The following is a 23,170-nucleotide window of genomic DNA, read 5'->3' on the forward strand; positions in this document are numbered from 1 at the left end:
GTTTCTGGAGAAGCCCCTGACATCACTGCCTATGTCAGGAGCTTACCTAGGGCAAAAGTCCGTGGGCATTGTGCTTCTGATGCTCTGCCCAAGACTCTGGCATTTAGAAGCTCCTGACATTACTGTCCATATGTGGACATTTATGTCAGGAACTTCCTGATGTATAAGTTTAACGTATACCTGTGACGGATGCCATACAGTTTCTTCCGTCACCCATAGGCTGCCATGTCTTCTTCGCTATTTCATACTTGAAAAAAAAGTATACTGACCTAAGCCAGGCTGACAGAGACTAGAAATACACTTTTTTTCATCTCTGTCGGGCTAATGAAGCCCTATGGACAAGTTTAGTGTGTATGTTGTAAGATTTCCAGACATACACGCTAAACATAGGGCAAAAACACAATGTGAACAAGGCTTAAAAAGAGAGAGGGAGCACTTCATGTTAGTCCATCAATGATTTACACAAGTGAAGGAACTTCCTATAAAAGTGAAAATTGAGGTATGGAAGCCCAAATAAACAAAATTGTGGCATGCTTCAGCATATTCTGTGAAATGTTGAGTAACCTGCAGATTTTGGGTCTTTTTTTTCTTCCCTTTGCTAGTTTCTGCACATTTTCTCTCTCCATGCTGGCTTAGTGGGCGTCAACTATAGGAGCTGTGCTCTCAGCCAATCAGATATCTCCTCATGCTGCTCACCCTCCCCTTTTATGCCATTTCACTAAAATCCTGAGAGAGAAACTGCAGCTGCATCCCCCTCCTCCTCCTCCTCCATCTTCTATTTAGTATTTTACACGGGGTTGCTTAACAATTACAGATATCCAGCAGAAAGGAGATTATCGACTACTGGAAGGGGATTTATTCTAATAATATTTTTTTTTACTCACATGTACTACTGATTTATGCGAAATATGTTAAAGCTATAGACATTTTTATTAATAGATGTTTGAGTCTCTCTGCTAAGAAATGTAGTTTTTCATCGGTGTTGGTCCGAGCACTGAGACCCCCACCAATCGATAAAACGAAGCTCCGGTGAGCGCTGTGCCCAGTGGAGTAGCTAGTGGGGCGCAGGGGGGGTGGTGGCCCCGGGCCCACTGAGATGGTGGGGTCCATCGCGACCTCCGCCGTCCCCACCATGACCGCCGCACCTGCTGCCCCCACCATGACCGCCCCGGCCACCCCCTCCTGCACTAATTGTATCTGCGTCTATAGGACACAGATCCAATTACGTGCATAAGAGCTGAATGGCCAAGCATGTTGCCTTGCCCCATCAATCGGCGCTAGCGGCTGTGCCGTTTAGTTTTTGATCGGCTCTGCAAGGCTTTCCTCATAGCGGTGTACAGACTTTCTATTGAGCCCGTTCACTGCTCCGAGGAAAGTTGATTAGAAACAAAATGGTTCAGAACTCACCCGACCTACTGCCGCTTTGTTTTAGTGATCGGTGGGAGTCTCAGTGCTCGGACCCCCACCAATCAAAACTTCTGACATGTCACTAGGACATTTCAAAAGTTTTTGAAAAGTTTAGTTACCCTTTAATTTAGACCTAAGAAATTGGAACACCATCTCATTGGATAGTGGACTGGGGGACACTATGGCATCATTGCCTTATATAGAAGCTTCCAGTGCAGCAGAACACAAGGTAAATGCATTTTTCATGTGTTGAACAAGACTTAATTTAACTGATTTTTCTGGGGCGGAAGCTGAATACTCAAAATTGCAACAAAATGCTTTTACACCATCAATAAATAAACACATATTTTGGTGGAGTTGACATTTTACACGACATGTTAATATTCAGCACCTTGGACAGCGGACACTATTATTTTCTCCATAAGGATTTTGGCTGTGACAAACTGCAGAAAATAAAAAGCCAATTGTAATGAATAGGTTTAAAAGCTGAGGTGAGGCCACGCGTGGCGGCCATTGAGCAAAAAATTTATAATGGGTATAAAAAAAAAACTATGTGCTTTTCTCAACACAATGGGGCAGATTTTCTATTCAAAATGTGCCATAATTCTGGATTACATGCTGGATGCCACATTTATTGACTGTTTTAGACACTTTTTTTGTGGCTTATCAGGAAAGAGGTGTGATCTAGTAGAAAGGGGCGTGGTTTAAATGGGACAAAAAAATTAAAAAAGGAAACCTGAAGCAAACATGGTGCAAGGAAGAAAAAAGTGGTTAGCAGATGCGCCAAATGTATCATACAGCCTGCCACAGTTTAATAATTTTGGTGCATTTTCTGACTGCCTTATCTAAGTTTAAGCCGTTTTACAACCTAGACAGAGACAGTATTAGTAAATCTGCCCCATAGTGTGGCTTCCTTAGGTTTCATGATCCACAATCATATTTGGAATTTATATAATACCTTTCCTGAAGACAATGTTAAAGGGGTTGTCCAGGCACGGACAACTGATGACCTATCCACAGGACAGGCCATCAGTATATGATCGGTGGGGATTCAAGACCCAGACTCTGCACTGTTCAGTTGCTCCGGCTCCCTGCCTCCATGCCGGAAGCAGATGGCTCCGGTTCAGAATAGCGGCCGAGCTGCAGTAATGTAACTCTGCTCGTATTCAAGTGAATAGGAGCAGAACTGCAATTCTGCAGCATGGCCACTATGAGGTGTACAGAGCCATCTGCTTCTGGCTCTGAAGGCTGCATATACTGCATAACATTCGGTGCCCGGAGGCAGCAAGAGCAGCTGATTGGTGTGGGGTCTGCATGTCGGACCCCCACAGATCATATACTGATGAACTATCCTGTGGAAAGGACATCAGTTGTCCGTGCCTGGACAACCCCTTTAATGCATTTCAATGGGTCCATGCATAACACCGTATCAAAATAAGTGAAAACAATCAGAAGCACTAATATCAATGCTTCCGGGAAAAACTTACATGGAACTAAGAAGCCTGCAAAACAGTGCTCAATACAGTTGTGGAATGTGTATGATGCTTGTGTGAATGAGACCTAAGATTTGTGAGATTTGCTTAAATTATTAGTTATACTGAGGGAGCTAATGCTGACATATCCACATATCGAACACTAAAGCTAACTATGCCATAAAGATCATGCCAATCAATGACCTTCATCCTGAGAACAGATCTCTTGGTGGTAATGTGAATGGTACCAGGAAAAACATCAGGGCTTCTGTTCACACACAAGCAGTTTGCTTTATATCAGATACCAAAAAGGAATATTTAGCCAACTTGTTGACTTTAAAGCAAAATGATGATTCAAAACATACCACCCAAATGCCACAAGCACACGTAGACACCATTCCACTATATCAACGAGGTCCTCCCAGTTACACGGCTCTCACTGGCATATTAATGGGAAGTGGAATGCGTTTCAGCTATGGAAATAGTAATATATCTATAGAAAAACAAAAATATATATATAGCCTGGGAGAAACAACTTATGTAAAAGAAACAGTGTCCAAATTCTTCCTACCAGTTGGATGTGAATTGGGATATAGTAGTATTTCTTTGTCTCTGGTTCCAGAAACTAGGTCAATCCCTACCAGATCACTGCGTTTGCAATCCATGTTGTTATATATAATATACCCACGCTGTAGTTATGGAATTTGAAATCTAGGAATAGTGCAATAACGCTTTCACAGCGGCTACATATTCAAAGGGGGTTTATTATACTCACAAGCAGCATATAAAGAGTACAAGTTCTGCATGGCATCCACCATTGGCACAGCCCGGATTGAGTTTCGCTTGGAATGACTTTTCCGGGGTAAGAAGCCATTCCAGAATGGTCCCCGAAGAAGCCATTACAGGCAAAACCCGTTGGGCTGTTTCAATGGTGAATTGACCTCGTTCCTAGGTAAAGAAATATTACTAAATTCCTCTTCACGTTGATCCGGTAGAGTGCAATGATTTTTTTTTACTTAGATTTAGAAAAGGGCAAAGGGAATAATCAGCAATTGTAGTAACCTAAAACTTCTGGGATCCAATGCAAAATCTGTAACCGACCTACCATGTGCCCTTTATATAATACTAGTGTCTTCTTATGTGGCAGAGAGGCCGCTAGGTGTGACTGCTACCTCTCCAACCTGTATAGATAATCAATAATTAGTAATATATAGGCAGGCGGAGCTAGCGGGAGCAGGAAGCCATGACATAGGGGTTGAAGCATTAGCCAATAGCTGCAGAGCACTTACTAATATATGCAAAGGGGGAGTAGCTGTGACAACTGCTGCTGCCAGCCCTGCAATATACAGCATCGTGGCAATTGTTCATTAATATTTGGGCCAATGACCCCCTGAACATGTGGCTTTGGAGGAGCATAATGAAGGAAGTAAAGGATGCGTTATATAAGAGGCCTAGAATGGGTCCCGTTACCAATTATTCATGTTTTAATGTTCACTAGAGTGAGACTTTAAAGGGGTTTTACAGACACTAAAGGCAAATGGCTAAAATCAATGTCTCATTTGTGGGGTCCGACGGCTGGGAGCCCATTGATGCCAAGATGAATGAAGTCACTGCAGCACTAGATAAAGCACACTGACACCATTGGCTGTGCTCCCGACCAGGCACTATGCAGAGAATTCTAAAATAACGCCATACAAGTGAATAGGAAAAACTTTATTTGTACATGATATATGCAAGACTTAGTTGCACCAACGATCTCCACTGAGTACTGGACCCAGATATCTTAAAGTGACAATAGCTATAAGTGGTCATGAAGCAGAGCTCCCTGCCATGTGGAAGACACATCCAGCGAGGAGAAATGTGATTGTGGTGTGCAGAATTGACTCAAGGTCAATGAGAACATCACAATATCATTAGGCATTTGCTAATTATATGTATTATAATATATGTATGTATAATTACATGCATATGATGTTGATAAGTATCTGTCAAATAGATACAAACTGCATTGATTGAGGTTAGTGATGAATATTTCTACCACTAGGTGAGGTCTCAGAGTGTTATACTGCCGTTAAAGCTATACAGTTGCTAAAAAAAAAAAGTGTCTTTATTACAGCACACCAGGTGGACAGTCTTGGTACTACAAGTCAAACTTTGAATGTGTTCAATGTAACAGGACATGAAAATGTATTAGGAAGCATGGACAATATGAGGCATCGGGAATCCATAAGTATGTCATTGCACAGTGTGTACAATAACATGGCTGAGGTTGAAAACCAGCATGCAGAAAATCAATGGACGATAGTGCTGTACTGATCATCACATTGCATGTGTATGATCCCAGACATTCTTCCCAGGTGTAGATTCATTAATCCACTCGGAGAGTTTCAAAATAAGCTGTGGATCTGGAGTGCCCTGACTCAAAGCAATAGACAGTATTCGCGGCTCTGGCAAGGAATGGATTAAGAAGCATAACTAACAAGCAGTAATAGCTCTTTCTATATTTCTGATATCTTGTGTCACTGAGTCCCCTGGTACTACTTCAAAGGAGTGAGCAGCAGAGTGTTGAATCCTCTTTAACTCCTGGTCTTATCACTTTAGAATCCCAGAAGAGGTCAGTATGTTGCTATTCTGTATTCTGCCGGGTCCCTTTATTGTCTTCAAGAGAATGGAATTAATTGCTTCATTTAGCTCTCCACTTAATTCAACATATTACTCCGCACTTCACTACCCATCCAAATGAGGAGAGTGGAGTTAAAAAAATACATTTAACTGATATTCTAGAAGTATGCAATTATAGTTCCGGCATGTTTTCATGTATTTCTTCAGCTCTCTCCATTCTAGAGACTGGAATCATCAGCGAACTAAACATTACTGCTATCAGAGGAAGACAAAGGGAAGAAGAAAGCTACTGAAAATGAACAAAATCTGGGTCCTAGGTGATTGGTGACATCCGTTACTTCATATTTATGCGACACTGTATATTTAATGCATTAATATTGTTCCCTGTTCCCCACAGGGGTTATAAGGGTTGCCTGCTTTGACCAAATTTTTTAGAAGGGTCTCCAATGATAAGATAATCACAACATATCTACTGGGACCCCAAGTGATCAGCTTTAATCTGAGGAGGAACTTCACAGTAAGTGTTCAATATCCCTGCAGTGCCACCACAGGAGAAATTAAGTATTACACAGTTCCCATTGAAATGGCCATATAATGCATTAAGGTACAAGGTCCACCAGAGTGATGTTTTTGTAGTCGCTCTGCACTATAGTCAATAGCTGACAGTCGTAAACCGGAGACTTTATTCAGCAGTCAATTAACATTATGTATTATTTACAGTTGACCATTACTGTTACCTGCAGACAGAGTGGATAATAACATACAAAACTTGAGCCTATAGACATGGAGACACTGTTCAGAAATGTGAGATGGATTGCTGGCTGTGTCTTACTATATCAAATGTAAATGTTATCCTTCATATTCCTAAATACTTTATATGATAAAGTTGTCTTGGAATGTGTGCAAAAATAAAGAACAGGCAGTGGAGTATCGCCAATAGGGGCCCCTGGACAGTGGTAGCCAAAGCTGAATGGCCCCCTACCCTCCCTTTGCCTTGTCCCATTACTGACGCCTGGACCCAATTGTATTTTTTTTCAGCGCTACAGGGTGCAAGGAAGAAATTCTTGGCTCCCTGCAAAACCTCATGGCATCTTCTTTGTGACAGAGCAAGTGCAATGATGGTCTGCAGCAGACTGGCTGAAAGAGGCCAGGCCTTACTTGTGTGGCAGTGGCATGTAGGAATGGCAGAGCGACGGTAGATCGTTGGCAGGTAACTATTCAATTTCTCACTGGGGGTTCTTTTAGTTCAGGGGCCACAGTGTGGGGCAAATTTAATTCTGGGGGCACAATGAGGGGCACATTTTTTATTCAGAGGCACAGTGGGGGCAATTTTTATTTAGGATGCATATTGTGGGGCATATTTTTTTATCTAGGGGTATATTGTGGTGCATTTTGTATTTAGGGACACAGTGTAGGGCATATTTTTATTCAGGAAAACAGTGTGGGACAAATTTTTATTCAGTGTGAGGTTTATTTTTATTTAGGGGCACATTGTGGTGCTATTTTATTCAGTGGCGCTCTATGTGAGATTGTTAATTTTTCAGGAGCACAATGTGAGGATTTGCAGAAAAAGTGAAGAACTGAAGACATCTGGGCAGTAAATGCTGCAGAGTCGTGCTCGGGAAAAGCTGTCATGGTGGTCTGGACCAGATGGAGAAGAAGAGGCAAGTGAGCGACTCCAGTCAGAGAAGACGTCACCTGTGAGTCACTGAGTGTGATAGATAGATAGATAGATAGATAGATAGATAGATAGATACATAGATAGATACCATGAGTAGACCACAAGTTATATAATTCTATTCTCCATTAAATATCCAGAAGATTATTAAGCTTTATTTAGATTTGAAACTAATCCATGCATTTTCTAAAGAAAAGTAAAGAGTTAAAAAAAAAAATCCTTTAAAATGTGAATCATCCCAAAACATTTTTAGAACATGAGGGAACATTTACATAGTTGTTACAATTCCGAGGCCAATTATTTTACAATTCATTCATTGATTCCTATAGTATCATGTCAAGTATTGATCTAGAAGAAAAACATTCTTGAATTTTATAATATTCTATGTGTTGCAAAGTTTTCCAACGCTTCCAAAAGTTTGCTCCGAATTTTTCCCTTCGCAGAAATTTCACCTCGCTCCGCATTCCTTTTTAATCAAAGCTCGTCAGCGTGAGTCAGCCTTAATTGCAACTGTGCCTTTATGTTATGAAGTGTCTTGTCCACACATGAACCCCACGCTGTGACATTCATCTTTTTCTGCTTGATACATTTCTGAAAAGCTGCTCTTTATAGGTGGCTTTGAGACTATAACTAAATTAATTTAGTCACCCCCCCCACACCCCCCTATATTGAAGACCCACATATTTTGTGTAAAAAAAATCTGAAATTGTATTCAAGGCTAAATAATGTGTTTCTCCAAAATCTCCCAAAAATATTTCTTAAGAAGATGTTCTTATACTGTGAATAAGGATTTGCATTGGCAATGATTGACAGGTAAAAACCGAGAATGATTGACAAGTGTAATAATACGCTACCGGCAAAGCTTACAAACTATAGGGATCAAGAAAAATTAGAAATAGTATTAAAGGGTCTTTTTAAAAATTGGACTTGTCATTTGAGATCACAATAGGTAAAATCATATTACACAAACCAGCGTCCCATCTAATTCATCATTCGCACAAGCTCGGAAATAAAATGAATCGAGGAGCGGATATTCCTTTTAATTAACATAAAAATGGATACTCTATACCGAGAATTAAAATTAAAGAAGAATTACATTTGTTCTCACAGCAAGGTGCCCTTTGATGTATAATTCGTCATCCCGCTCTTAGCATGGAAGGTTGTCCAAGAAGAGTGTGGGATGGGCCCATGGATGGCACTTAAAATAAATCCCTTGATCTCCCCGTTCATATGGTGAGCTGTAGAGAATAGTTATGGGCCATGCTACAGATACCAACATATACCAATGTATACCGGCCCGGGGGATGCTAAAAGAGTCCCCTTTTGGCATCTGTTGGGTTAATGGAGCCCAATGCGTACATTCAGAAATGCAATGAATAGGCCGATCGTACACAACAATCGCTGTGTGACTGTGTGAGTACATCTGAACAGTAGGGCTGGCCTTTTCGCCCATTGTGTTTATTATTTTTTTATGGCACATATTTTCTCAAAAAGTTTTAGTCAAACATCACATTTATAGTTCTTATCAGTTTGGTTTCGGACATCAATTATGGCATCTCTGTGATGGTGGTGGTGGTGGTGGTATGCACATTAGGTCACGGTGGTGGTGGATCTGTCTTACATTTGTGGCATTTTGTTCATGACTATCCTGCATGTGTCTAGCTGTTTGTATATTTGGAGGCATGATGGAAGATGGCTTTTACCAGAGTCCTATGACACTAGGCATCATGTAGTGCACGCCATGGGTGATGTATAGGAAAGAAACTTCCCACTCTCCCGGGCCACTTTGAGTTAACCGCTTTCCGATGTTTGACGTATCCATACGTCATAGCCAGGTAGGGGAAGTATGGAACAGGCTCACGGAGTGAACCTACTCCATATGATGCATGTGTTGGCTGTATGTTACAGCCGACACTTCACAGTAATAAGCGGGATCGCGCTCGAGCGTGATCCCGCTCGTTTAACCCGTTAAATGCCATGGTCAATAGCGACCGCGCCATTTAAATCATTAGAAAGAGGGGGCAACCCACTCTAGCAGCTCATCGCTCCCCCCGCAAATCAATCGCGGGGTGGCGATTGTTGCTAAGGCAGCCTAGGGGCCTAATGAAGGCACCCAGGTCCGTCATCTTTGTGCTTCGGCAGGGTTTTATAGAAGCCTGTCAGAAGGACGATATACTGCAATACATTAGTATTGCAGTATATCGTGCAAGCGATCTAACGATCGCTGGTTGAAGTCCCATAGGGGTACTAATAAAAAAATGTAAAAATTAGTAAAATAAAGTTTGTTTTTTTATGTAAAAAAATAAAATATATAAAAAAATAAAAAAAAAACCTTTTCCAATTTCCCCCCTAGAGCATTGTAAGAAAATAAATAAATAAACATAATTGGTATTGCCGCATCCGTAAAAGTCTGAACTATTACAATATATCATAATTTAACCTGCACGGTGTACGCAGTAAAAAAAAAAATATGTAAACGCCAGAATCTCCATTTTTTGGTCACCTCATCTCTCACAAAAAATTTAATAAAAAGTGATCAAAACGTTGCATGTACCCCAAAATGGTATCATTAAAAACTACAGCTTGTCTTGCAAAAAATAAGCCCTCATACCACTTAATCGACGGAGAAATAAAAGACCTATGGCTCTCAGAATTTGGCGACACAAAATACATTTAATTTTTTACACTTTGTTTTTCCCTTGTAAAAGTAGTAAAATATAGAAAAAAACTATATCTATATATATATATATATATATATATATATATAGATATTTGGTATCGCCGTAATCGTATTGACCTGCATAATAAATTTAACATGTTGTTTTAATTGCACAGTGAATTCTGTAAAAACGAAGCGCAAAAAAACAATGGGGGAATCTCTGTTTTTTTTCATTTTCTACCCTACAAATATTTTTTTCCCCGTTTCCTAGTACATTATATGGCACAATAAATGGCACTACGAAAAACTACAACTTGTCCCGCAAAAATAAAGCCCTCATAGGACTATATAGATGGAAAAATAAAAAAGTTATGACTTTTGGAAGGTGGGGAGGAAAAAACGAAAATGAAAACATGAAAGTTGTTTATGACGGGAAGGGGACAAATCTACATGTTACCTTACGGTTTTCTCCCGCGAGTGGTAAAACCGCCTCGCGGGAGAAAGAAGGGACATGCCCTATCTTCGCTTGTTTACGCCTCTGACCTACCATTGACATCAATGGGAGGCAGAGAGAGCGTATTTCACTGAGTTTTTTGCCCGTAGCACTCAATGGGCGTGAGCAAAAAACGCAGCGTAAAACGCAGCGAAAATCGCGGCAAACGCCGTGCAGGAAGGACAAAATATGCCTCAAAATCCTAAACTGAATTTTGAGGCAGAATATTCCTCCTGCAAAAAACTCTGTGTGAACACAGCCTTACGTTTATTGTACACTTTTTTTCCTGGATGACTGTGACGGATGCCTCTGATGGATTCTATCGTCGCTCATAGACTTCCATGTTAAAAACATACATTTTTTTTGAGTGGATTTTATTAAATTAGTATATTGACAAATTATAACTTAACACAAGTCAAGAAAAGTTGAGAGTGAAATCATTTGTAGGTCCATGGTCCCTAAATTAAGACAAGGTAGTCTATAATCGATCAATCTTTTTGATGATCGTTTTTAAGAAATTTGGCCACTACTAGGCTGCCCCATCCATCTCTATTATGGGCTGTGTCATGATACGGCATGGATGAACTCTTCACAGCGCTAGCTGCAAAACTGAGCTTCATGTCGTCCTTCTGTCCTAAAGATAATAGTAATAGGAAGGTGTCAAGAGATACTGGGACCTTCTCTCATAGAATGTAGAAGAGTGATGGCATTAACTAGCATCACAAGAAATAAAAACTGAGACCGACAAATCTTTCTGTAGAACACTGCCTATTTTTTATTTTTTGTCAAAAAAGTAGGGAATGACAAGAAAGACATAATACTGAAACCTGTTAGGCTATGTTCATACAGAGTTTTTTTGCAAGCGGAAAAATCTGCCTCAAAATTCCTGATGGAATTTTGAGCCACATTTTGACCTGCTTGCAGAACATTTGCCGTGTTTTTCATGGCATTTTTCGCTGCGTTTTCCGGCAAAATCGCTGAAAAAATCCTTTTCTGCCTCACATTGATGTCAATGGGAGGTCAGAGACGGAAACGCCTGAGGAAAGTGCATGTAGCTTCTTTTTTCCACCAGTTTCTGCGTCAAAAACAGTGCCAAAATACTCCGTGTGAACTAGCGCTTACTCTTGTCCCTCAAGTTACAATTGTCTCTGGTTAGAATATTTAACATACTGTACAATGGACTTTCCTGCGCCGTCATAACATGAAACCACTTACAACAAACCAGTTGACACATACCAGCTAGTGCTATTCTGCAACGCATGCGGTTCTGTGGAAGTCCCAGCCAATGAGCATGCGCATTCCACTGCCTGTGAATCAGCGCATCACAATAAGGGCAGGTAGAGCCCACAATGTAGAAAAGGTGTTGTATTACTCAAGTGTATGCACTGATTGGCTGTCTAGTAGAGCCTTTCTGAGGTAGAGTACAGTACCACGTGTACTGCACTGTTCTCCACCTCTACTACATGTCCTGTACTTCTCTACACCTGTACTATATGTCCTGTACTGCTCTCTACCTGTACTACATGTACTGCACTGTTCTCCACCTCTACTACATGTACTGTACTGCTCTCTACCTATACTACATGTACTGCTCTTTACCTGTACATGTACTGTCATGCTCTCTACCTGCACTACATGTCATGTACTGTACTGCTCTCTACCTGTACTACATGTCCTCTACTGCTCTCTACCTGTATTACATGTACTGTACTGTTCTCTACCTGTACTACATGTCCTGTACTGCTCTCTACCTGTACTACATGTACTGTACTGCTCTCTACCTGTACTACATGTACTTTACTGCTCTCTACCTGTACTACATGTCCTCTACTGCTCTCTACCTGTACTACATGTACTGTACTGCTCTCTACCTATACTACATGTACTGCTCTCTACCTGTACATGTACTGTCATGCTCTCTACCTGTACTACATGTTCTCTACTGCTCTCTACCTGTATTACATGTACTGTACTGTTCTCTATCTGTACTGCATGTACTATACTGCTATCTAACCGTACTACATGTCCTGTACTGCTCTCTACCTGTACTACATGTACTGTACTGCTCTCTACCAGTACTACATGCCCTGTACTGCTCTCTACCTGTACTACATGTACTATACTGCTATCTACCCGTACTACATGTCCTGTACTGCTCTCTACCTGTACTACTTGTCCTGTATTGCTCTCTACCTGTACTACATGTACTGTACTGCTCTCTACCTATACTACATGTACTGTACTGCTCTCTACCTGTACATGTACTGTCATGCTCTCTACCTGCACTACATGTCATGTACTGTACTGCTCTCTACCTATACTACATGTCCTCTACTGCTCTCTACCTGTATTACATGTACTGTACTGTTCTCTACCTGTACTACATGTACTATACTGCTATCTACCCGTATTACATGTCCTGTACTGCTCTCTACCTGTACTACATGTACTGTACTGCTATCTACCCGTACTACATGTACTGTACTGCTCTCTACCTGTACTACATGTCCTGTACTGCTCTCTACCTGTACTACATGTACTGCACTGTTCTCCAACTCTACTACATGTCCTGTACTGCTCTCTACCTATACTACATGTACTGCTCTCTACCTGTACATGTACTGTCATGCTCTCTACCTGCACTACATGTCATGTACTGTACTGCTCTCTACCTGTACTACATGTCCTCTACTGCTCTCTACCTGTACTACATGTACTGTACTGCTCTCTACCTATACTACATGTACCGCTCTCTACCTGTACATGTACTGTCATGCTCTCTACCTGCACTACATGTCATGTACTGTACTGCTCTCTACCTGTACTACATGTCCTGTATTGCTCTCTACCTGTACTACATGTACTGTACTGCTGTCTACCTATACTACATGTACCGCTCTCTACCTGTACATGTACTGTCATGCTCTCTACCTGCACTACATGTCATGTACTGTACTGCTCTCTACCTGTACTACATGTTCTCTACTGCTCTCTACCTGTATTACATGTACTGTACTGTTCTCTACCTGTACTACATGTACTATACTGCTATCTACCCGTATTACATGTCCTGTACTGCTCTCTACCTGTACTACATGTACTGTACTGCTCTCTACCTGTACTACATGCCCTGTACTGCTTTCTGCCTGTACTACATGTACTATACTGCTATCTACCCGTACTACATGTCCTGTACTGCTCTCTACCTGTACTACATGTACTGTACTGCTCTCTACCTGTACTACATGTACTGTACTGCTCTCTACCTGTACTACATGTTCTGTACTTCTCTCTACCTGTACTACATGTACTGTACTGCCCTCTACCTCTACTACATGTACTGTACTTCTCTCTACCTGTACTACATGTACTGTACTGCTCTCTACCTCTACGACATGTCCTGTACTGCTCTTTACCTCTACTACATGTCCTGTACTGCTCTCTACCTCTACTACATGTACTGTACTGCTCTCTACCTCTACTACATGTACTGTACTTCTCTCTACCTGTACTACATGTACCATACTGCTCTCTACCAGTACTACAGGCCCTGTACTGCTCTCTACCTGTACTACATGTACTATACTGCTATCTACCCGTACTACATGTCCTGTACTGCTCTCTACCTGTACTACTTGTCCTGTATTGCTCTCTACCTGTACTACATGTACTGTACTGCTCTCTACCTATACTACATGTACTGTACTGCTCTCTACCTGTACATGTACTGTCATGCTCTCTACCTGCACTACATGTCATGTACTGTACTGCTCTCTACCTGTACTACATGTCATCTACTGCTCTCTACCTGTATTACATGTACTGTACTGTTCTCTACCTGTACTACATGTACTATACTGCTATCTACCCGTATTACATGTCCTGTACTGCTCTCTACCTGTACTACATGTACTGTACTGCTCTCTACCTGTACTACATGCCCTGTACTGCTCTCTACCTGTACTACATGTACTATACTGCTATCTACCCGTACTACATGTCCTGTACTGCTCTCTACCTCTACTACATGTACTGTACTGCTCTCTACCTCTACTACATGTACTGTACTTCTCTCTACCTGTACTACATGTACTGTACTGCTCTCTACCTCTACTACATGTCCTGTACTGCTCTCTACCTCTACTACATGTCCTGTACTGCTCTCTACCTGTACCACATGTACTGTACTGCTCTACACCTGTACTACATGTCCTGTACTGCTCTCTACCTGTACTACATGTCCTGTACTGCTCTCTACCTGTACTACATGTCCTGTACTGCTCTCTACCTGTACTACATGTACTGTACTGCTCTCTACCTGTACTACATGTCCTGTACTGCTCTCTACCTGTACTACATGTCCTGTACTGCTCTTTACCTGTACTACATGCCCTGTACTGCTCTCTACCTGTACTACATGTCCTGTACTGCTCTCTACCTGTACTACATGTACTGTACTACTCTTTACCTGTACTACATGTCCTGTACTGCTCTCTACCTGTACTACTTGTGCATGTATTGCTCTCGACCTGTACTACATGTCCTGTACTGCTCTCTACCTGTACTACATGTCCTGTACTGCTCTCTACCTGTACTACTTGTCCTGTATTGCTCTCTACCTGTACTACATGTCCTGTACTGCTCTCTACCTATACTACATGTCCTGTACTGCTCTCTACCTGTACTACTTGTCCTGTATTGCTCTCTACCTGTACTACATGTCCTGTACTGCTCTCTACCTGTACTACATGTCCTGTACTGCTCTCTACCTGTACTACTTGTCCTGTATTGCTCTCTACCTGTACTACATGTACTATACTGCTCTCTACTTGTACTACATTTGCTGTACTGCTCTCTACCGGTGCCAGGACAAGCTGCTCCTTTAGACACCAGGGGAGGGTGGCTTCATTTCATTATTATTGTACCCAGGACCCTGAAGAAGCTTCTGTCCTCTACAATGCAATTGCTTTCAGCACCCCTATCTTACTTTTCTATGTAAGGACCTGCTATATTGGTATCGGTTATCTACTTGTTTTTCTTTAAACTCATTTTTTTCTTATTTTGGTTTAAAATTTTTGAGAAACAATATACTTTAGAAACAATTACCAGTTACTGTAAAAGGGTTGTACCGAAACAAATTAAAACTGTATTTACGCAAAAAAATGAAAAAACATATTACAGAAACTTTAAACTGTAATTTACCACACTGCAAGAGCTGCATTATTTCAACCCTATTTTACATCAAAGGGTAATTCTTCCTAGTATCATATGCGAAATACCGGCTAAAAAAATCTACAACTCGTTCTGCAAGCCCTCATAAAACAACATGATATAAAAATAATTTAAAAAAGTCATGACCGCCGGAATGTCAAGTGTGGAAATTAAAACAAATTAGGACAAATAAAGAATCTTTTTGTACAATTCTGTGCAAAAGTGTTAAATTGTAAATTTTCTTTAAATCGGCTCCATCATGGTAATTAAACCATTCCTTTGTTAAGATCACAGTGCAAAAATATTTTCAAGGTACCAGAGCAGGATCAGTTTCTATCGACTCTTGTAATTCTCTATGACAAAAACACCCGGCCGCAGCCTCTGCTTTGTCGTTCTCTGCCCTTTTTGATGTTACATTGTAAACAACAATCTAATACTATAAATGATCCTTTTAATGTTGCGGCTGACTAGTAGCTTACAGCTCCAAAATTCCCAACTTTTAGGTCAGACTATTCTACATGAAAGTCAAAGTCTAAACATGACCGATGCACTCAGACACAAAAGAGTGAAAGAGCGCTCGTCTCAGTTGCGGAATACTTTTTACCATTGCTATGGAAACAGAACAATACATCTGAAGTGTATGGTCCTTGACAAAAGTCAGTCTGGCCAACAGAGAGCATGTGTTCAGTCTATTGACGGAGGATTGTTATTGGATTTTCTCTTCTGCACAATATTCCCGAAGGGGCCTCAATGAAACTCGCGATTACTCCTTTAGCGTAGGATTTTACATCATTTTTCCGTGTTGAGAAGCTGTTTGGAGATGTCTGCTATTTTCTAGTGCCGTGCTCAGATAAAACAGAAATCAATATTTGACTCGACTTAAATCTAGTTCTGGTAAACCAGTATTGAGTTGCATTAGATGTTATTAAGTTTAATTGTACTTGGAGAAAAAAAAACATATTGATGAAAAGTGTTGTCCATAGCGACCAATCCATGTTTTAAGAAAATAATCTGTATCCAAGGAGCAGAGAAAGTTTAGCAGAATTGAGCTTTACTTTTCGTTTTTGGGCTGTAGACTAATCATTCAACTTTTACAGTTCACTATATTCCAAAATAATAAAGTCATGTAGATCTTAAAGGGCCCGTTGACATCCGCGTTCGCTTTCCGATGATGGGTTCCGTCTGAGCTTTCCATCGGCGGAACCCATCAACGCAAAGGCAAATGGAATCCATAGCTTCCGTTTGCATCACTATTGATTTCAATGGTAAAGCTTCCTTCGCTAAGACGGCACACCAATGGAACCCATTAAAGCCTATTGGTTCAGTCGGTGTCTGCCATGTGATGGATCCGACACCTCAATATTTCTATAAATATAAATAAGTATAAATATTGATAAATGGAAATAACAGATTTGAACAGAAAAAATAAAAATAAAACAAGTGTTATAATTTCACATCATTGCCCCATTCTAATTTTTATTTTAAGGGGGAATTAAATTTTAACTATGAAAGTTATAAAGATGTACAGATGTAGCCATCTTTATCTTGACTTTTAACGCATTAAAATACCCAGTGAAAAAAATAACTTTAACTTGACTTTTTCAATGGTTTTTAATGGGTTTTGTTATACGATATCACACTGCGGAAAGTTATCGGAGTCAAGATAAACGTGGCTACATCCGTACAAGCAATGCAGCCCTAAGCGCTTAAATAACATTTTCAGCTCTGCTACATCTGTATATAGATCAGAAGTCATCAAAATCCTGCATGATGGTCTTAAAATATTAGGATTCTTCTATACATGAATAAATGTAATTTAATTAATCAACCATCTGGCTGAGACAATAGCCCCCAATAATGCGTTTACATGGTCACACTTAAGATGGTACCCCAGAGTGTAGCTAAACTTCTGGAGATACATACAAAGACCTTTTCTGATATCACATCATGAAGCCAGCAGATGCTGAACCCAGATGTTCTCTGGTAACAGAGGAAGGTTCTTTTAGTGGTGAATCCTTCTGCAGCTCGGTGCTGGATCCCTTGGGTACATTTAGTCTCCCACAGATAAAACAGCATCGAGTGATTCCTTTAAAAGTCATTTTCATTCCTCTTGTAATTAACAGGGAACATTAAATTTACTTTCATAAACTGACCGGCCTCTGCTTCATGTAGTGGCGCTCGGTAGCATATAAGGACATGAGATATTGACAGAATGAAGACATAATTATATTATAACTGTATGTGGGAGTATAGACAAAGTAAAAGGATTTGCACAAACATGTTATTTCACTTAGAACATTAAAGCTTAAGAGGATAACATTGAAACATTAAAGCACAATATCATTTATGCGCCAGGAGGGAAAAAAAATCCAGATGGGGTGAGGTAGGAACAGGAAAAATTATTTTCAAGACCAATTGAACAGCAGAGAATTCTTAAGTCAATTGATATCTATTTATTAAAAATAAAATGTACCTATTTGCCCCACTCAAACCTATAGCTCAAGCTGGAAATGAAGAGAGGAGCAGATTGTTGCTTAAGGAGAGATCAACTTTGCCCATCTGCTACATCACCCATGAACTATCCTGCATTTCGAGAGACATCTGTGTTTTAGTTAGTTCAGGAGTTTCTATCAGCTTCTTATGAGCTTTTTTATTATTATTGTTATTATTATTATTATTTAATTTCTGTTGCTTATATAGTACCAACATATTATGCAGCAATGGACAGAGATTGTCACCAATCATTTTATCCCCTGTGACCAATAGAGCTCACAATCAATTTTTCCTATCACAGGCACACAAACACACTAGGGGCAATTACCTGCTAGGCAAATTAACCCATCATTATGTTTTTTGAGTGTGGGAGGATACTGGAGAACCTAAAAGAAAACGACAAGCATACAAACACCATGCAGATATTGCCCTTGTGCGGATTCGAACCCAGGACCCTAGTGCTGCAATGCTAAGCACTGAACCACCACGATGCCAAAAGCTCATAGAAACTTTACTCACCCATCCTGTAACCGGTGGAGAACTGTAAGGCTTAGTCCCTAAATAGGCTTAATGCACACAGTTCTGTGTTGAATTGATCCATAACATGGTCCCTATGGACTGGTATGAGCCCATACTATATAGTTGTGTGCAACCCGCGGCAAATGCATCCATGCATAGGAGCAAGAGGAGGGAGGACGGAGTCAAGTGAATGACGGTATGAATGAGGTCGATGCCGGGAGTGGACCAGTCCAGTCAACTGACCTGAGTCACCTGACCTCACATCAGTGACGAGAGGTCAGGTGACTGGACTGGTACACTCCTGGGCCAGCACCGATCTAACTCAGACTGCCATGTGATTCACTTGGCACCGTCCACCCTCCTTCTGCTCCTAAATGTGAGTGACGTCAGGGAGAGCGCTGGTGGTGGGGATGGGGGGGTGCAGTGCATGAGTGTTAAGACAGACTCACCAATTACAGCCCCGCTTGCAGCTTTTACGCGCTAAGTTAGCATGGGAAAGCTACAAGCAGGGCTGTGATTGACAAGTCACTCCTAGCACAGTGTACAGGCAATGATTTTGTCATACGTAAGCAAATTTGCTTTTCAGGACCCTAAGAAAACTGGATGACAAACACTGTGGAGGTGATACTGGCGGCCTTATTAGTTGTTACCCGACTCTCCCAGAAATGGATATAACTTTGCACAAGAGGACCATTCAATCACTTACGATCACTTAGGATCACTTATGATCACTTATGATCACTTATGATACAGACACTGTAGATACTTTTCTTAGATATTACTACTTTATTATATCTACATTATATCTAATGATGAGGACGTTAGGTTTATGTATCTATTTGGATTTATTACAGTTTGTTTTAATAATAGTGTGTGCAGTATATGTAATTATTTTTGTAGAAATATGAATTCATGGATAATTATTTATGTATTTTGTACTGTGTGTAATAGATTATGAACCCGGGTTCAAATTTCCTATGCGGCTCACTTGTTCCCATGGAGGGTGTTTTCTGTTCAGGCTTCAATTTGTTTGGATAATTAGTAGTCAGACATATTAACTTCTCCAGAGGTTTTCTTCTATTTTATGGAGCCTCATTGGTCAGTTTTACATTGTTTATTATTCTTGTAACTTGATCATTAGGATTGTATCAATGCAATAAAATGAAGATACTTTGTAACAGATTCACGTTTTCGGTGCTTCATTGATATTTGAAAATATATGTGGCATTGCTTCTAGAGGAAGTACCCCCATAATATGGCATCAGATGAAACATAAAACCATCTGGCTCTATATGTCTCGAGAGGCATATTGATGTACGCTATGGAACCCTAGATTTTTATAGGATCCTTATTACGGCTCTGTCTAAATTGGAGCTTGTCTGGGGCCGTGTTTATGAGCTCTTTCATGTAGACTACAGACAGCGAAGTCTCCATAACCCACTTCTTCTCTTCTCCCAGATACTACAGAATAGAGTGGGTAGACTGGCACTTGGCACCAGCACAGTCAATGGAAGTGATTTCGTACCATATCTTCCTCCTATCGCCCATTGGGATAACCAATTGAGTGAAGTTATGACAAAATGGCATTATCATGTATGAATGGTACGGACAGGACAAGCTCATGTGGAGCCAAAGGCAGAAGTTTCTAAAGCGTCCACCACCCTTGGTCCCTCAAGTTCAACATGATAGCTGTTTGATGGACAATCATTTATTTAGTTGCCCCATGTCGCCCTTCCCCTTCCCCACCAATCTCCACCACCCACCTTCATCCTTCATACATGTGCGGTTCTCAATGCAGGGCCGTCTGGCCACCCTACCACATATCTGTAGTAGGGTCTGCCGCCTCCTGTAGCTCCTCTCCGGGCTTCATACCACACCTCTCTCATATATTATATATACTGTATATACATACTGCCATCCGACGCATGCTCTCTACAATCAGTTTCTACCCTCTACAGGGTTACAGTTGGCAATCACCATTTAATGAATGTCCAATGTATCGATGCATTAATGGAATGCAAGGGGCTAAATTTTTGTAGCCCATCAAATGTGTCCTTCCCCCTCAATGGATCTTTAGGTGGACACTTTCTTAGCCTGGCCTATGTGTACCTCTCTTCATATGTCTACTTGCTCATTAGATGGCATTAATAGAAGGCTATTCCGGGAGCTGCAACCTGTCTACTTATGCGGGGGGTTAGGTCTAATAAATAGAATGGCAGAAATTGGTTTTACCAGTCACAACCCTAATAGGTAATGAGGGGTTTAAATATTGGTTCAATGATGGAAAGTCTCTTCTGCCCTCCTTGTAACTTCAAAAACAACTCCTATAGGGAATTTGTGATAAGGAAATTCCCAAATATCATTTCCATAGTGACTCCAAGATGGAACCCTTTAAGGAAGACACTTGAACTGGACAATGACTGCACTTGTAAGATATCAAGCAGTAGCTTCAAGAAAAAGGGAGAATAATCCAAGTCTTATGTCAAGGGTTTTACATTTCTTGAGGTATATTCAAGATGACATTCTCAGTACCTTGAATTGATGTTTCTGTAAGTGTCCGTCTCCTCTTTCCCTTTACCTCTGTGATTCTTCTGGAGCATCTTCAGCTCATGAGATGTTTGGATAACTACGTGTAGATCATTGTCGGCTTTTGGCACACAAAACCCGTCTTGATGGATAAGGAATGAAAACGTAATGGCTACAAGCTTAGTATGACTAGAGATATTTCATTCCGGCATTGAATCTTTAAACAATCATTTTCCTTTTTTGGAGACTGCTACTCCATTTCAGTTGGTGCTCATTAAACCATGATTGACTCATTCGTGAAATATGGCCGTAATAAAGAATGTCTTTACCAGACTCATCGGCGAGATGTTTCCTTAGAGTAAAATCAAACAAGTCTAGATGAGCGCTGTTTTTATGGTCAAATCTAACTGAATGGGCACTCAGTACGGCCGTAGCATTGGAAATGCAGTCAAAATGATATTTAAAGCCTCTCAGTCCAATGAACATAGTTCAAATTCAATTTTCGGCTTGCCAAATAGAGCAAAGTAAAGTCCTCACATCACTTCAGGTTTTATGGATCCAATTGTTCCTAAATTTGTGTTCATTTTTGTAAATGTTTTTGAATATATGCTTCCTGTTTTTGCTTTTTCTATGGCACACTTTATCTACTATTACTTTAGAAATAGAAGACAATAAAGCTTCTTGAAAAAGTCCTTAATGTTGTCCACTGTTCCTAAAATGGAAAGGGCTAATCCTAGTTTTCAAAATTTTACGAGTAAGGCTGTGTTCACATCTGCGTCGGGACTCCGTTCATGGGGGGGAGCTTTCCGTCAGGGGAACCCGTGAACGGAACCCTGACAGAAACAAACGGAAACCAGACGTTTCCGTTTGCATCACCAATGATTTCAATAGTGACAGATCCGGAGCAAATTGTTTCCATTTGTCTCCGTTGTACAAGGGTACCGTTGTTTTGACGGAATAAATAGTGCAGGTGACTATGGTACTGATTCCATCAAAATGACGGAACCCTTAAACAACGGTGACAAACTGAAACCATTTTCTCCGGATCCTTCACCATTGAAATCAATGGTGATGCAAACGGAAACCTATGGTTTCCGTTTGTTTCAGTCAGGGTTCCGTTCATGGGTTCCGCTGACGGAATGTTCTGACGGAACCCATGAACGAAGCCTAAGTTGATCGTCGTTCTTACATTTGCAGCAAAGTTTTGGTGGAACATCTACAGCTTGGAGCAGTATTTAAAATATTGAATTGTTCCTATTGCTCCAACATATTTATGGCTTAAGATTTTTCTTACTTGGAAGATTAAGGGACCCATAATTCAAAATATTTTTTTTTAAGATCAGGACTTCCCCTTAATATATTTATATATTTATTTAATATGAATTAAACTGTACGTTGGCCTTGTTGAACTGTTCATACTCATCTGTGTTTTATCCAAATTTTATTTCTATTCTATTTTATTTTATCTGGTTGATGATACAAAGGTCTGCATACTTAAAGAGGCTCAGTCACCAGATTCTCAAACCCCTATCTCCTATTGCATGTGATTGGCGCTGCAATGTAGAGAACAGTAACGTTTTTGTTTTTTTTTAAAAACGTTCATTTTTGGCGAAGTTATGAGCTATTTTATATATATGCAAATGAGGTTTGAAATGGACAACGGGGCGTTTTTTTTTTCGTTATGTCCAACTGGGCGTGTATTGTGTTTTTAACTGGGCGTGTTTACGTGTATGACGCTGACCAATCAGTGACCAGTCAGCGTCATACACTCCTCTCCATTTATTTACACAGCAGCGATGTGCAGCCACATACACAGAGATTAACGTTAATCAAGTGTCCTGATAATGAATACACATGAAATCCAGCCTGGACGTCATGTGTATTCATTATCAGGACACTTCTGAATCTTTTCTTTAAGATTTCCAGCAAGTGAAACGAAATCTCGCGAGATTATGGAGGTAAACGAGATTTCGTTTCCCTTGCTGCAAATCTCACAGAAAAGAGTCAGAAGTGTCAGGATTCGGAATACACATGACGTCCAGGCTGGATGATCATGTGTATTCATTATCAGGACACTTGATTAACGTTAA

General features: G+C 40.5%; 1 protein-coding gene across 4 annotated transcripts in view; it reads right to left on the reverse strand.

Annotated features, from left to right (window-relative positions):
- LRRC4C (leucine rich repeat containing 4C) overlaps positions 1-23,170 on the reverse strand; it is a 596,740-nt gene that overhangs the window by 149,889 nt on the left and 423,681 nt on the right. The window lies entirely within an intron of this gene.

Source organism: Rhinoderma darwinii, chromosome 9 (genome assembly GCF_050947455.1).
Source record: "Rhinoderma darwinii isolate aRhiDar2 chromosome 9, aRhiDar2.hap1, whole genome shotgun sequence".
NCBI classification, from domain to species: Eukaryota; Metazoa; Chordata; class Amphibia; order Anura; family Rhinodermatidae; genus Rhinoderma; species Rhinoderma darwinii.